We start from the raw sequence: 13370 nt of genomic DNA, 5'->3' as shown, positions 1-13370 counted from the left end.
TTTGTTGATCATTCAAGTTAAAACATAAACCAAATAAATCAAGAACTGCAATGAAAAAATCAGACATCATAGAAATAACATTAAAAAAACAGACAACACATCCCAGCAGCCACACAACATCATAAGAAGTTAATAATAGATTAGATCTAGGTTGTGACATCAGATGACCAAATTTCAGTGTCAAGCCAGCATCTAAGGACGTTATTTTGACGTCCAATAACGATGGCAAATGATGTTGATATTTGGTTGATTTTAGGTTGTATTAGGATGTGCCCAAAATCCAACGTCACCTGACTATGTTGTCTGAATAACTATGGTAATTAACAAGTGAAACTCAACTAACAGGGCGTGACTAATAAAAACATGGAACTAAACAAAACTAAACACAGAAACAAAGCAGGGGCCGTTACAGTATTGTTCAAGGTCTTTTATCGTCACAAAGGCTTTATGAAATCCAAAAGAAGCAAAAATAACAATGTTGTAAAATATGATTACATGATTACATTACACACAAACAAGTTCAGTTTTAATATAAATTACAATTTAATATATTCTTGTGTTTTGGGATTTTTCAGTCACATTAACTTTTATGAACTCGTTATCAAGGATTTAAACTAAATGCACTCAAAAAAATGGTAGCACTTTTCCTGTGTGCAGGAATTATCACAAATTCAAATCCATATGTTTGTATGAAGGGGCTATCACTTTCAAAAATGTGCACTTTTAAAGTTTTCAGGCCTACAATATTATTGAGACAAAAATATTGATGCATGAAATGTTTAAGTTGAATTTTGTGTTGTGTAGTACTAAATATAGCACTGGATTCATAGAATTGTAACAAATGAGTAGTTATTTCTAATGTAACTTATTGTTTAGTGTGATTTGTATTGCAAGCTTGTACACTGAGACTGATAACCATGCACAGTGGATTAACTTTGGCTGAGGCTATTAACTATAAGGCAAGTTCATTATTTACAATGGAGGAACGCGCAAACGAGGCAACCCGCTCATGCCTTTCAGGCGCACATAGTTGAGATGACAGCTTTTGTGACCATTGGAAATGCAAACGGCTGAAGTTTGAGGAAGACGCAATGAAAAGTACACAGGTTTGCAAACCCACCTGCATGTTCAGCCCAAACGGCCGCTATAAGATCTAAAACTGCCTACATCATCGCCAAAGAAGCTTTGCTGCATAGGTCGAGGTGGACACCCATGACATGTGGAGTCCCACAAGGCTCGATTCTGGCACCTCTACTGTTCAACCTTTACATGCTCCCTCTGAGCCAAATAATGAGAAAGAACCAAATCTCCTACCACAGCTATGCTGATGACACTCAGATCTACCTAGCCTTAGTGCCTAATGACTACAGCCCCATTGACACCCTCTGCCAATGCATTGATGAAATGAGCAATTGGATGTGCCAAAACTTTCTTCAGTTAAACAAAGAGAAAACTGAAGTCATTGCGTTTGGGAACAGAGATGAGGTTCTCAAGGTAAATGCATACCTTGGCACTAAAGGTCAAACGTCAAAAAATAAGGTCAAGAATCTTGGTGTGACTCTTGAGTCAGATCTGAGTTTTAACAGTCATGTCAAAGCAGTCAGTAAATCAGCATACTATCATCTCAAAAACATAGCAAGAATCAGATGCTTTGTTTCAAGTTAAGACTTAGAGAAACTTGTTCATGCTTTTATCAGCAGCAGGGTGGATTACTGTAACGGCCTCCTCACTGGTCTTCCTAAAAAGACAGTCAGACAGTTGCAGCTCATCCAGAACGCTGCAGCCAGAATTCTAACCAGAACCAGAAAATCAGAGCACATCACACCTGTCCTCAGGTCTTTACACTGGCTGCCAGTTACATTCAGAATAGATTTTAAAGTATTATTACTGGTCTATAAATCACTAAATGGCCAAGGACCTCAATACATTACAGATATGCTCACTGAATACAAACCCAACAGATCACTCAGATCATTAGGATCATATAAACTAGAAGTTCCAAGAGTTCAGTCAAAGCAGGGTGAATCGGCTTTTAGCCACTATGCCCCTCGCTGCTGGAATCAGCTTCCAGAAATGATCAGATGTGCTCCAACATTAGGCACATTCAAATCAAGACTGAAAACACATCTGTTTAGCTGTGCCTTTACTGAATGAGCACTGTGCTGCGTCCGACAGATTGCACTATCATGTTTTTCTCTTCTTCTTCATTCTTTTATATCACATTTTACCTGTTTTTATGTTTTGTTTTGTTTTTACGCATTTTTATTATTTGTTTTTATTTTTATTTTACTTGTTTCTTTTATTCTTGTTTATGTAAAGCACTTTGAATTGCCATTGTGTATGAAATGTGCTATATAAATAAACTTGCCTTGCCTTGCCTTGCCTTGCCTTGCCTTGCCTTGCCTTACAGTATATTTGATCGGCTGGCTCGCCTGCTTTTTCCCACAAACACAGAAAAGTGTTGGTGCATAACAAGACTGCCCATTTAAAATGACACCGATCGAAACCAAAACTTTTAAACAGTAATAGAAGTGAGACTTTTCTTCCCTTCTTTTGTCTGTTCTTTCTTGAAAGCATATTATTATTATTCTCTTATTAACTGAAAGTTAATTTTAAAATCTAAATTAGACAAATACTATTTTTATTAGTTCTTATATTTATTTATTCATTCATTCATTGTTCTGTCATTTATTTTCCATGTAAAATTATTGCTCATGTTTAAATGTAAAAAAAAAAAATCTTGAAAAAATTGATTACTGAGCAGCAATAAATAACACTTAAAAATGTAAGGAGTTGTCATGTGATTTTTTTAAAATAGCAGTGTTTTGAAATTAATGAATGCATAATAATCTTAATAACCGTAAACCCGTGATTATTTCTCAGACTATAATCGTACAACTAAAATCTATAATCGCTGCATCTCAAATGTACATTGACAAGGCATTCTACTCAAATTTATTCTGAACAAACTGTATATATTGCTACCTTTAAATACTAATAAGATCAAGTTCTCTAATGACGTCAAACATTTCATCCACTTCAATCACCCAAAACACCCCATTCAATCAACTCCTGTGGTCATCTCTGTTCCTTTAATCAATGAAGCCAACTACTGTAGATGAAGAAAAACAGAGGAAGCAGGAAGAATGGTGTTTTCCTAAAGGACGGAAGGAGATCTGGGCTGAATGATGATTACTTGATTGACACATTCTTGAGCGTCTCTGTCAGTGTATAGGAAATGAGAGCCGTGACATCAAGGCAGCATTGACAAAGCTCTGATCAATACTGCACAGCCCCATTTAGAGATGATGGCATTAATGATAATGAGGAGCAAGAGAGAAAGTGAAAGAGAAATCCACTAATCCAAAGCCCCTTTCCTTAGATTTTTCAAGTAAAATATACTGTTTGGTCTATTAAAATAGCTGGGATATATCTGGGTATATGTACAAAATTGTTAAGAAGTTCACACAGAAAATCCAGATATTTAAATTTATATATAGTTTAATATAGTTTTATACTTATAGACTTAAAATAGTTGGTGGCACAGTGGCTCAGTGGTTAGCAGTGTCGCCTCACAGCAAGAAGGTCGGTGGTTTGATTCCCAGCTGAACCAGTTGGCATTTCTGTGTGGAGTTTGCATGTTCTCCCTGTGATCACTTAGGTTTGCTCCATGTGTTCCAGTTTCCTCCACAGTCCAAAGACAAGTGATGTACAGTAGGTGAATTGAACAAACTAAATTGGCAGGCTCAAAGCCAGGGCGGGTTTGGGTGGTTCAAAAGACCCACCCCTCACTGACAAATGGTCCAGCATTTGTCCCATACATGGGCTAATTTGTCCTATTTTGACAGCTATGCCATTATAAATTGTGAAAATAACCCATCTAAGAAGACTTTAAGAATAAGAGGAATCCTATGTTGGATTCCTCTGTTGTCATGACTTCAGCTGATCAGTTTTGACCAATGCAAACATAAATCTTTCACTATTGATCTAGTGTATTTTTATTGTTTTTAAATAAAGAAGACAAGTAACAAAGTAACTTTTATTCTAAATCTTGAACTTTATATTTAAAACAAAAAATGACAAATAAAAACTTGTGAAGCACCAAAAGCGGCCCATATTTAAATATTATTAATAATTTAAATTCTAATTTAACTACTAGCGTTAAGGTGCTTTTTTTCAAAAGAGGCTAGAAAAATCGTGAAGGTTTACGTTAATATTATTATTATTATTATTATTATTATTATTATTATTATTATTATTATGTTTTCTTTTTTATTCAAATAACCAAATTCTGACTTAGGACAGTTAAATGTGCAGGCCAGTTTATTTGCCTAATAAATCACAATAGGTTAGTAATTAATTTAAAACTTTAACAGATTCCTATTTTTTTCTAATCATGTAATGAATTTTTATTTTAAAAATAAGTATTTATTCATATTTCTTTATTCTAAATCTTTAGGAAATATTTTTGGCACATCAAAAAATGATTACGATGACCATCCGACAAGCCAGTAAAACAGTGCTTTAAATGTCACACAAATATTTAAATCTCATCATTAAATACAAAATGGATGAATAACAGCAAAATTGTCTACAAAGTTTAGAAAAAAAAAAAAAAACCCACCCCATTCACTAGGTTGGCTATGGGCCAGATTGGCCATAGGGTATGTGTGCAATGAATGAGTGTGTATGGATGTTTCCCAGTACTGGGTTGTAGCTGGAATGGTATCCGCTGTGTAAAACATATGCTGGATAAGTTGGCGGTTCATTCCGCTGTGGTGAACCCTGATGAATAAAAGGACTAAGATTAATGAAAATTAATGAATAAATGATTTTATAATAAAAAAAACACAAGAAAAATACAGATTTAATAATCTGCATCTCTTACTTAATCACTCAAATACAGAAACATAAACCAATACCATAGTAAAAAAACACTAAATAAAATCCTTTTCGAATTATCAACAACATATTTGCTTAAATAAGTGAAGTAATGAAAACTAATTTCGAGAGAAGCACGTGATGTGATTGATCTCAGCTGGTCTCTCATCTGCATTCATAGATACACCAATCAGATTAATCCAAACCTACAATAAATATCACATTTCACCTTACTTCCCTTTTCTTCGTTTTTGAAGAATCCCCCAAATATCCCATCTCCCCCTTTTCCTCATTTTCCAGGGGCAGGTCAAGAGAACTACCTGATCTTGGACCCGCATAAATGCTAATTGTTCAGGTGGAAGCCCTCGCTTAATTATCTCCGAGCTCAGGGTTCTCTCCTGGGATAGCATGCCAAACCTGCTATTAGTATCAAGCAATATCTAAATGTGAACTCTTGAAATATTGTTTAAATTTGTAACATTTCTTTTTTTTATTTTAAATAAGTATCTCATGTTCATCCAGGGTGCATTTATGTGACCTACCATACAGAAAACATGACTATTATAAAATAGTTACTATTTTTTTTGTCCTTATTCTAGAACAGTCTTGGAAAACCCTCTTCTTCAACTTTTGTTCAACTTGATGCATCCCTGCTGAAGAAAAGTATTGATTTCTTCAAAAATAAAGAAAATGACCTTTTCAACCTTATGAACAACTGTAGGCGTCATTCTGTTCATTAAAGCCGTATACCTGTAAACCGGGTCTCTTATACTCACAGTGTCCAAAAACAGCCAATGCTGTAATGTAACAAATGTACACTTATTGTGTTTGAAACCTCTGGTCGCTGTGATGCAACTTTGCTGTTACAGAAAAGACATGTCTTACAAAAGACGACATTACCTGCAGAGATCCAGGCTCCATTAGCGTGAGGCTTTTCATTGCTCTGAAATGGGGCAGCCTATTTCATGAACTACATTTTATGCCATCGCAGACATCAGCTTTCGGTTCAGTCACCAAAACATTTTTTGATCGTTTACGTTTTAACACTATGTTAATTAAAGTTGTAAGTAAGAATGTAATTGTGTTAATGGCAAATTAACATGGTAAATTGTCTGGTATCTGTGGGAGACAGGAGGAGAAAGAACGTTTTCACACTTCTGGATATGCCAATGTCGTAGAGACTGACGCCAGAAAAAAAGAAAGAGAACAGACCATTTATGATATTCTTTGGCCAATTAAATACTGCCAACAAGCACTGACATTAGTGAGGCACAAATACTATAAACAACGGCCTGTGAACTATTAATGAGGCGTGTCATATGCTTATGCAAACTTTGCAAACTCCTCATTGGACAACATGTGTGACCACATGCGTATAATGTACATCCTGAACATATGGAGAATACTAATAAACAGAGGACAATTCTTCAGCCAAAAGTTGCAGGATGCACAATCTGCCAAGGGGAAAAACACAGCAAACCAATTGTATGATAATATGGATATGTATTCAGTACGCAGAAGTAGAAAAAATTTGCTTATTTCACTTGAGTGGGCTTGACAAACCACCGATAGGATGCATTAATTTCTCTCTTGTGCACCAGGCACTTTGTTAGAAACACTTCTATTTTTCAGTTTGTACAGCTAGCTCTTTTATGTAATCATGTGTAATTCTTTTCTCTAGCTTTTAATGAAATTCTTATTATACGTTTTATCTTTTTTTATGTATGTAACGTTAATGTTACTGTTTGTGTAATGATGTGTTTTCTGATTTTAAAAACTGGCAGGTAAAACAGATGAAAATTAGCCCTTGTGGCTAAAGCATCCTTTCCACTGCACATGACAAACGACAAACAATAGACCGGAAGTCATTCATTTACAATGGAGAGTAGTCCGGGAGCTGCGTGGTGTTCCAATCATCTCCGTATGCGGAAAATTCGAATCCGAATTGAGCTGCGGATATGTTGAAATATTTGAACTTCTGCGACTAGAACGTATGCGACTGGCCAACCGGATGTGATGTATTTCAGTGTTGTCCAAGCAGTCCGTGTGCGCGAGATGAGAAATACTAGATTTTTTCATAATTTTTTGGAATCAGAAAAAAAGGCTATATTAAAAAAAATATTACTATTCATAAATGAGTAATAAAAAATATTATTTTTAAATGTTGTCCCCACATTGCCTCAATTTTTTTTAGCGGTCTATGAGTTTCTAGTAATTCAACCATGGTGAACTCACAGAGAATAACAGTTCTTGCTTTTGCACTCCTTTATTTCGGATACTGCAAAAACAGCTTCTCTCCTATGGCGCACGACAAAAGTGAAAAGACAGTCATGTCCAAATGTCGTATGCAGTGGAAAGGTGGCTTAACTCTGACTTATTTACAGTTTTCCTGTTGATTAATGAGCATAGTTCCCGTTAAATAAAATTTAAATAAATATATAAATAAATAAAAATAAACAAATTTCAAATTATATGATTATACTTTGAACTTTTTTATACACATACCCTATAATGAAAGTGTTTAAATATTTTATATTTGCTTGCTTTATATGTTCTATTGCATAAATTCTATTTCTCCAAAAAAAAAAAAAATATATATATATATATAGTTTTGTATATATTATTATTTTAGGGTCATTTTTTTGTATTTTTAGTCTTTGAGTAAGCATTTCACTCCATATCATACTGTGTATGACTCTGTATGTGTAGAATATAAACTTTGGCTACACTTCCTAAGTAAAATTGTTTGTTTTTACCATTATATAATGTTTTTTTAAGTCTTGCTAATAAGCATTATTGTAATTTGTAATCGCCTTTTTATACTATAATGACTCAGTTGTCCAATCACTTGTAATTCAACAACTCATTTCTAAAGAGAAAAATAAACCAGTTGAGTGAAAAATTCAATGGCTCACAAAAAGAGACATTTCGTTTTGTCCCAGAATAAATCAAAGGCTCTCTAAATGTCTGGGTCACTAAATGTTCATTTAATTGGTTTGTTAAAAAACAATTTAACTGCCCAGTATAACTTGCTGTTATGATCAACAACAATCTAGTGGCTGCAGACCTTTGATAAATATCAGTTCGCTAAAGAACTACAAATCTGCCGGTATATGGACTACAAGTTCCATCATGCACCTCGCACACAGCTGTTCCTGTTTCAATTGGATTACACGCACACATACACACACTCAAAGAATTGTTACGAACTGATTACAGGGACTTGAGTCTTGTTTAGCTGTATCACGAACATTTGACGCATTTTCCTTGCCTTGTCCTATTAAACCCTTGCTTTGTTTAGTGTTTATTCCTTTTTGCTGCCTGCCTTCTAACCACTCGCCTGTTATTTGACTACGACTCTGGATTCTCTGTATGTACCTGATTGCCCCTGTGTTGACTGTTGCTTGCCTGACCATTCTCATAGTAAACCCGCATTTGGATTCGCGCTCCTTTGTCAGCCTCCCTTCACATTACACTTCCCTAAAAATTCCAACCACTAGAAATACTGAGAAAAAAAAGGACAGCAAATCTGAGTCATACAATGAAAAGTCCCAGTGATCAGCTAATCAAAAAATAACTAGAACCAATATATAATCCAGCTTTTTTTGAGAATTCAAAAAAGAAATATATCCCAGAATTGTAAACCAGCAGAACTGTGCAATACCACAAAGCAGATTCAACCAGCTCCCCGCACACAAAGACTCAAGAGCTGAAATTAACACTAAATTGAATCATGTTCTCTGGGTCAGAGAAAAGTCACCCCATGAAATACGCTTGGGATTTTCATTATTCTGATGTCGGATGACCATTCCAGCATTATCCTCCACTACCCAGCGCGCTTCAGCTTCACATGATCAGTCAGCTGCCCGTTCAGAGAGAAAACATTTGCCCGTTATCTTCTTTGCTACAAATCCAGTGTTTTGTTTATCAGACAAAAGCGGCTTTTTTATTCGGTTATTTAGAGAGCCTCCTGATCTTAAACTAATCAGCGTGTAATCCAACGAACCAGGCTCAAGTCCTCCAAATCACACCATCCGTAACGTTAATCCCCAAAACCATTCCGACCCGAGATGCCCGCTTCACAATTTTGAGGAGGACTTCCTTAACATCAGCTAGATGCACCGCTGCGCTAATGAGATTACAAAGCCTATTTTAGAAACTCTTTATTGCCAGAGAAAAGAGAGGGGGGCAGGAGAGGGCAGCAACAAAGTGTTAACAGGGCTTTGTGGGTAGACATTTACTACTACAGGCCAAAGACTCCAACACTTACATGGTATTAAACACATTTTGCTTCTGAGGCCACACATTTACAGAGAGACTGGGAGAAAGAGAAGGAAAATAACAAGATTAAATTGGAGTAAATAGTGACATAATATGGCAACAGGACCAGCTGAATAGTGTTGAATGGTGGGGAGGGAGGAAGAGGAGGACATGATGACGTGATGAAGGCTCGGGAAGAAACGAGAGCTTGCAGGTCTATAAAGACATGCAGACCTGATCTATAGCTCTATCAAAGTGACAATAACATGCACAAACGCACTTGCTGTAGTCCTGAAATTCAAAATTACTCCAATCCAATCCCATCGTATCACCGCATCCAATCGCGTATGCAATTATGTAGGAAATCGACCTCATATTCATCGAAACGTGGTTAGGAGGACACTGGGAATCACACAGGTGAGCTTGGATTGATGTGCACCTTACAGCGAGAATGAAAACATCAGATCGCTCTTCGGCACTCTCCGATTTGGTTTGGACAAATCAAGCGTGAAAACCCATTACACTAAATGTCAAAACAAACACGATGAGTTCAGTGAAATCATTACCAACGCTTTCTCGCCAGGGAAGGATTCAAAAGCCAACAGGCAGAGATGTTTTCCTAAGGGACGTGACACTTTTGTTTGCGGCTGACCCTTGAGTGATCTGCTATCACAGCTTGCAGTGTGTTAAAAAGGACTCAGGTGATGTAATAATTCATCTCTTGAGGAGCAGAGTTACAATGTGTGGGCTTTCATGGCAGACGTGTCTGTCAAGAGAGTTAAAATAGTGCTTGAGGTGCTACGCTGTAGATATAAATCAGTCAAAGGTTTCAATTGAGCTTTAAACAATTCAGGTTAAGAACAAAAGAATCATTTCTGGTTAACAGATATATATATATATATATATATATATATATATATATATATATATATATATATATATACTGAGTGTCATTTTCTATTTAAGTCATGACATTTTATGGGTCTGTAGTGTGAATTAGTTTGATAAACTAAATAGGAAAAGCAATGATACATACTACAAGTAATAAATGCTGCTCTTTCAACGCCAATAATAAAATTAAAAGGGGTTTAAAAAGAGGGGGTGAAGGTTAAAAATGCGCAAAGTATAACAGTAGTAATGCTTGCAACTAATGCCAGCTTCAGATTACCCAATGATCCCTGAATTTGGCATGATCTGTTTGACAGTGCTGTGGGGATTCATAAATGACAGCTGTGGACAGTAGGATGTTTTGTATATCAGACAGTGTGTCAAAACTACATGTTTAAATGTCATACTTCTTTCTATATGGTGCATAACATCAATTAATGGTTTTGATACTGGTTATTTTTTAATATTACAACAAACCTTGATTTATACTGATTATCAAGACTAAAATGAACAAATTTGTGGCCAAATCTGCATAATTTGCAACAACAAAGCAAAATGCATTACAGAAATCCAAACATGTAACTTTGCAAGGCACAAGTCGATCTACATACAAGCATGATAACTATGAAAATAAAGATAAAGACATCATTCGAAAAATCAATCTGAATGTAAAACAACAGCAGAGTTCATACCACAGTTATAATGAAATAGATGTTCAACAAGCAATTTTGTTGGGATCACTTTCAGAATTTTTTTTTTTACAGCTACTAAACAATAAAACTATTACAGCCAATCAGAATCTATTGATATTTAAATGGATCATGGAATTTTAAGCTACAGACAACATTGCAGAGAAGATCAATGCTTGATGTTAAGCCCTTTTTTCAAAGACTATTTAAAGCTAATGACTATCTTGAAAACAATTGTCTATACCACAGGTGTCAAACTCAGTTCCAAAAGGGTAAACTGTGCAGGGCTTCGGCCCTCCAGGAATTGAGTTTGACACCCCTGGTCTATACCATGATAGGAGGAGAATTGATATACATTTACATAGAATCTATGCATGTCACAAGGGCACCGCTAATCATTTCCAGCCCTATGACAGTGAGCCAGGGCATCATCCTAATTTCAATCCCTATCCCAACTCTCTTACCCCCAAAGTGACATCCCTGCATGTCATGCTACAAAATAAAAAAATTAAAGTACCTCAGGTATCCAGCATAGCATTGCCTCCGTTGAAAATGCAGGGTAATTCCACTACACTGACCGTTATTTGTTTGATAAGATGGATTCACTGGACAGATGCACTAGGAACATTGCATATTGAGAATATCTGCTGGTTACAAGGGTTAATGCAAAAAGAAAAGCATAAACTAAAAATAAACAAAACATTATTGTTTGCTGATGTGCACAAAATATAGTTATCATTACATTTAAATGTATAGTTATCTTCCTTAAAGTGTATTTATACTTCTGGGTCAAGCACACATATGGTCCAGCGCAGCCTTCACGCAGTCACGACACTGACGCACCCCCTCGAAAAATGTAACTACACGTCGCAACATCACGTAGCGCAAGCTCTGTGATTGGTCGACTTGGTAGTGGTGATCAGCGTGGGTGGTGCTGAAATCCGCGAGCCCGATAGAGTGATTGTTTACAAGTGTCTAGTTTTGTGAATGAGCTCCAGATGGAGAGTTGTGTTTTGTGTTTACCTTATAATTAGAGTTGTTGCATGTCCGCCAGTTCCCACCTCAGAATGAGTGAGTTTTAGCTACTTGTAGCGTTCAACACCCAAAAAGAAACTCAACATAGAGGAACATTAAAAACCTAATGACAAATATAATTTTGTGTTATTGCAGAGCAACACAAACAGCACGCACAAGTATAAATGCACGCCTATGTGCAAGGCAGGTGCCGTGGGTCATGCCAATCACTCAATGCAGAAGTATAAATCAGCCTTCAGAGCGAAAGACCATTCACACCGGCTCTAGCCCTGTGGACCATTCCTACTAGCAAAGATATATGACTCTAAGGTGCTGTTATACACAACACCAACATCAAACCATTTGTGAATGATATCATACAGATCACACTTTGGTATTTTGCTCATCATTTCAGTTCTTTTCAATTTTTTAGATCTGACAAACGCATATCCTTTCTTATCTAATCGCAAAGGAAAATTGATTCATGATAAGATTTATCAAAAAGAAAAACAGAAATGATTAGGTGCTAAACTTCCTCTTTTGTGGTCACTGGAGACCCTCCATAATCGCCGTTCGCATCTGTCTCAAATCTTTCAGAGCAAAGCCACCTCTTCCATCTGAGAAAAAGAGCCCATCGATTCATCTGTCAGATGCTGAAGAAAGCATTTGTGATTCTGTCAGGATGCCAGTCCTTGTTATTGATTTACAAATTCAGAAATGACAAGAGCCTCATGCATACGAATGTGAAGCTTACCATTAATATTAAATATATTCTTTACACTGTTATAGCCATTTAAAATACGCAGCTAGTTCACAGTTGTAATGAAAAAAGAAAATCTCTGTTTTGAAAGGTTATGATTCATTTAAAACTTGATATCTCTCTCAGTCTGACATCAGGTGGAGGTGCTTTCAAATGTATTGATTGAGCAGTTGTAACCATAACAACCACCCATAGGTTAGTGGCAGCGGAGCACAATCGTAGAAGTACTGTATTGCGCAAAACCAAGCGACCAAACGCTTAAGCTCTGACACTCGAAGAAAAGAAGAAAGGAGACAAGATTACATGAGGGGAGACAAGATCCCGTTCTATATTCTACTTCTCAATAAAAGCGTAGAGCACACTTTTTATAAAGCCTGGGCATGAAAAGACACTTTCCGATGTCTAAGAAGCAGCACAGTCGAGTCTAATCCTCATCTATGAATTCTCTCTTTGTTTCTTTCTTGCACAGTAGATTGTCCTGTTATCTTTCTCAGGGAGACTAGCTATTAGTAATTGTTTCAGTCGTCCTTGTTGTTTATAAGATTTTGAATAAATTATTCATCCTTTCAGAATATGAAAAGGTTGTATAAATCCTCTGAAGGTTGTATTGGATTGTAAGAAATTGAAGTGCAATGTTAACATCGACTAGTTCCTAGAATTAATCCTAGAGTGTGGTGAATGAAATGTAAATGACATATTAGTCTCGAAAGTAAACATCCAAGTAATGTTTTTCATTACAAAATAAATTATCATAAACAATATCTCTCTATGGAAACCCATGTCATATAGGTAAAAATTTAAATATGTTAATGTTTTAATTTTACCAACCTCATGCCATTCAAAATATTGGTGATTAAATGCAAGCCAATAACTAACTG

General features: G+C 36.0%; 1 protein-coding gene across 20 annotated transcripts in view; it reads right to left on the bottom strand.

Annotated features, from left to right (window-relative positions):
- Positions 1–13370, bottom strand: part of grid1a (glutamate receptor, ionotropic, delta 1a) — a 492444-nt gene that overhangs the window by 369201 nt on the left and 109873 nt on the right. The window lies entirely within an intron of this gene.

This window comes from Danio rerio, chromosome 17 (genome assembly GCF_049306965.1).
Source record: "Danio rerio strain Tuebingen ecotype United States chromosome 17, GRCz12tu, whole genome shotgun sequence".
Classification (NCBI taxonomy): domain Eukaryota; kingdom Metazoa; phylum Chordata; class Actinopteri; order Cypriniformes; family Danionidae; genus Danio; species Danio rerio.
Note: the sequence above shows the minus strand (reverse complement) of the source record. Positions and strands in the feature narration are given on the sequence as shown.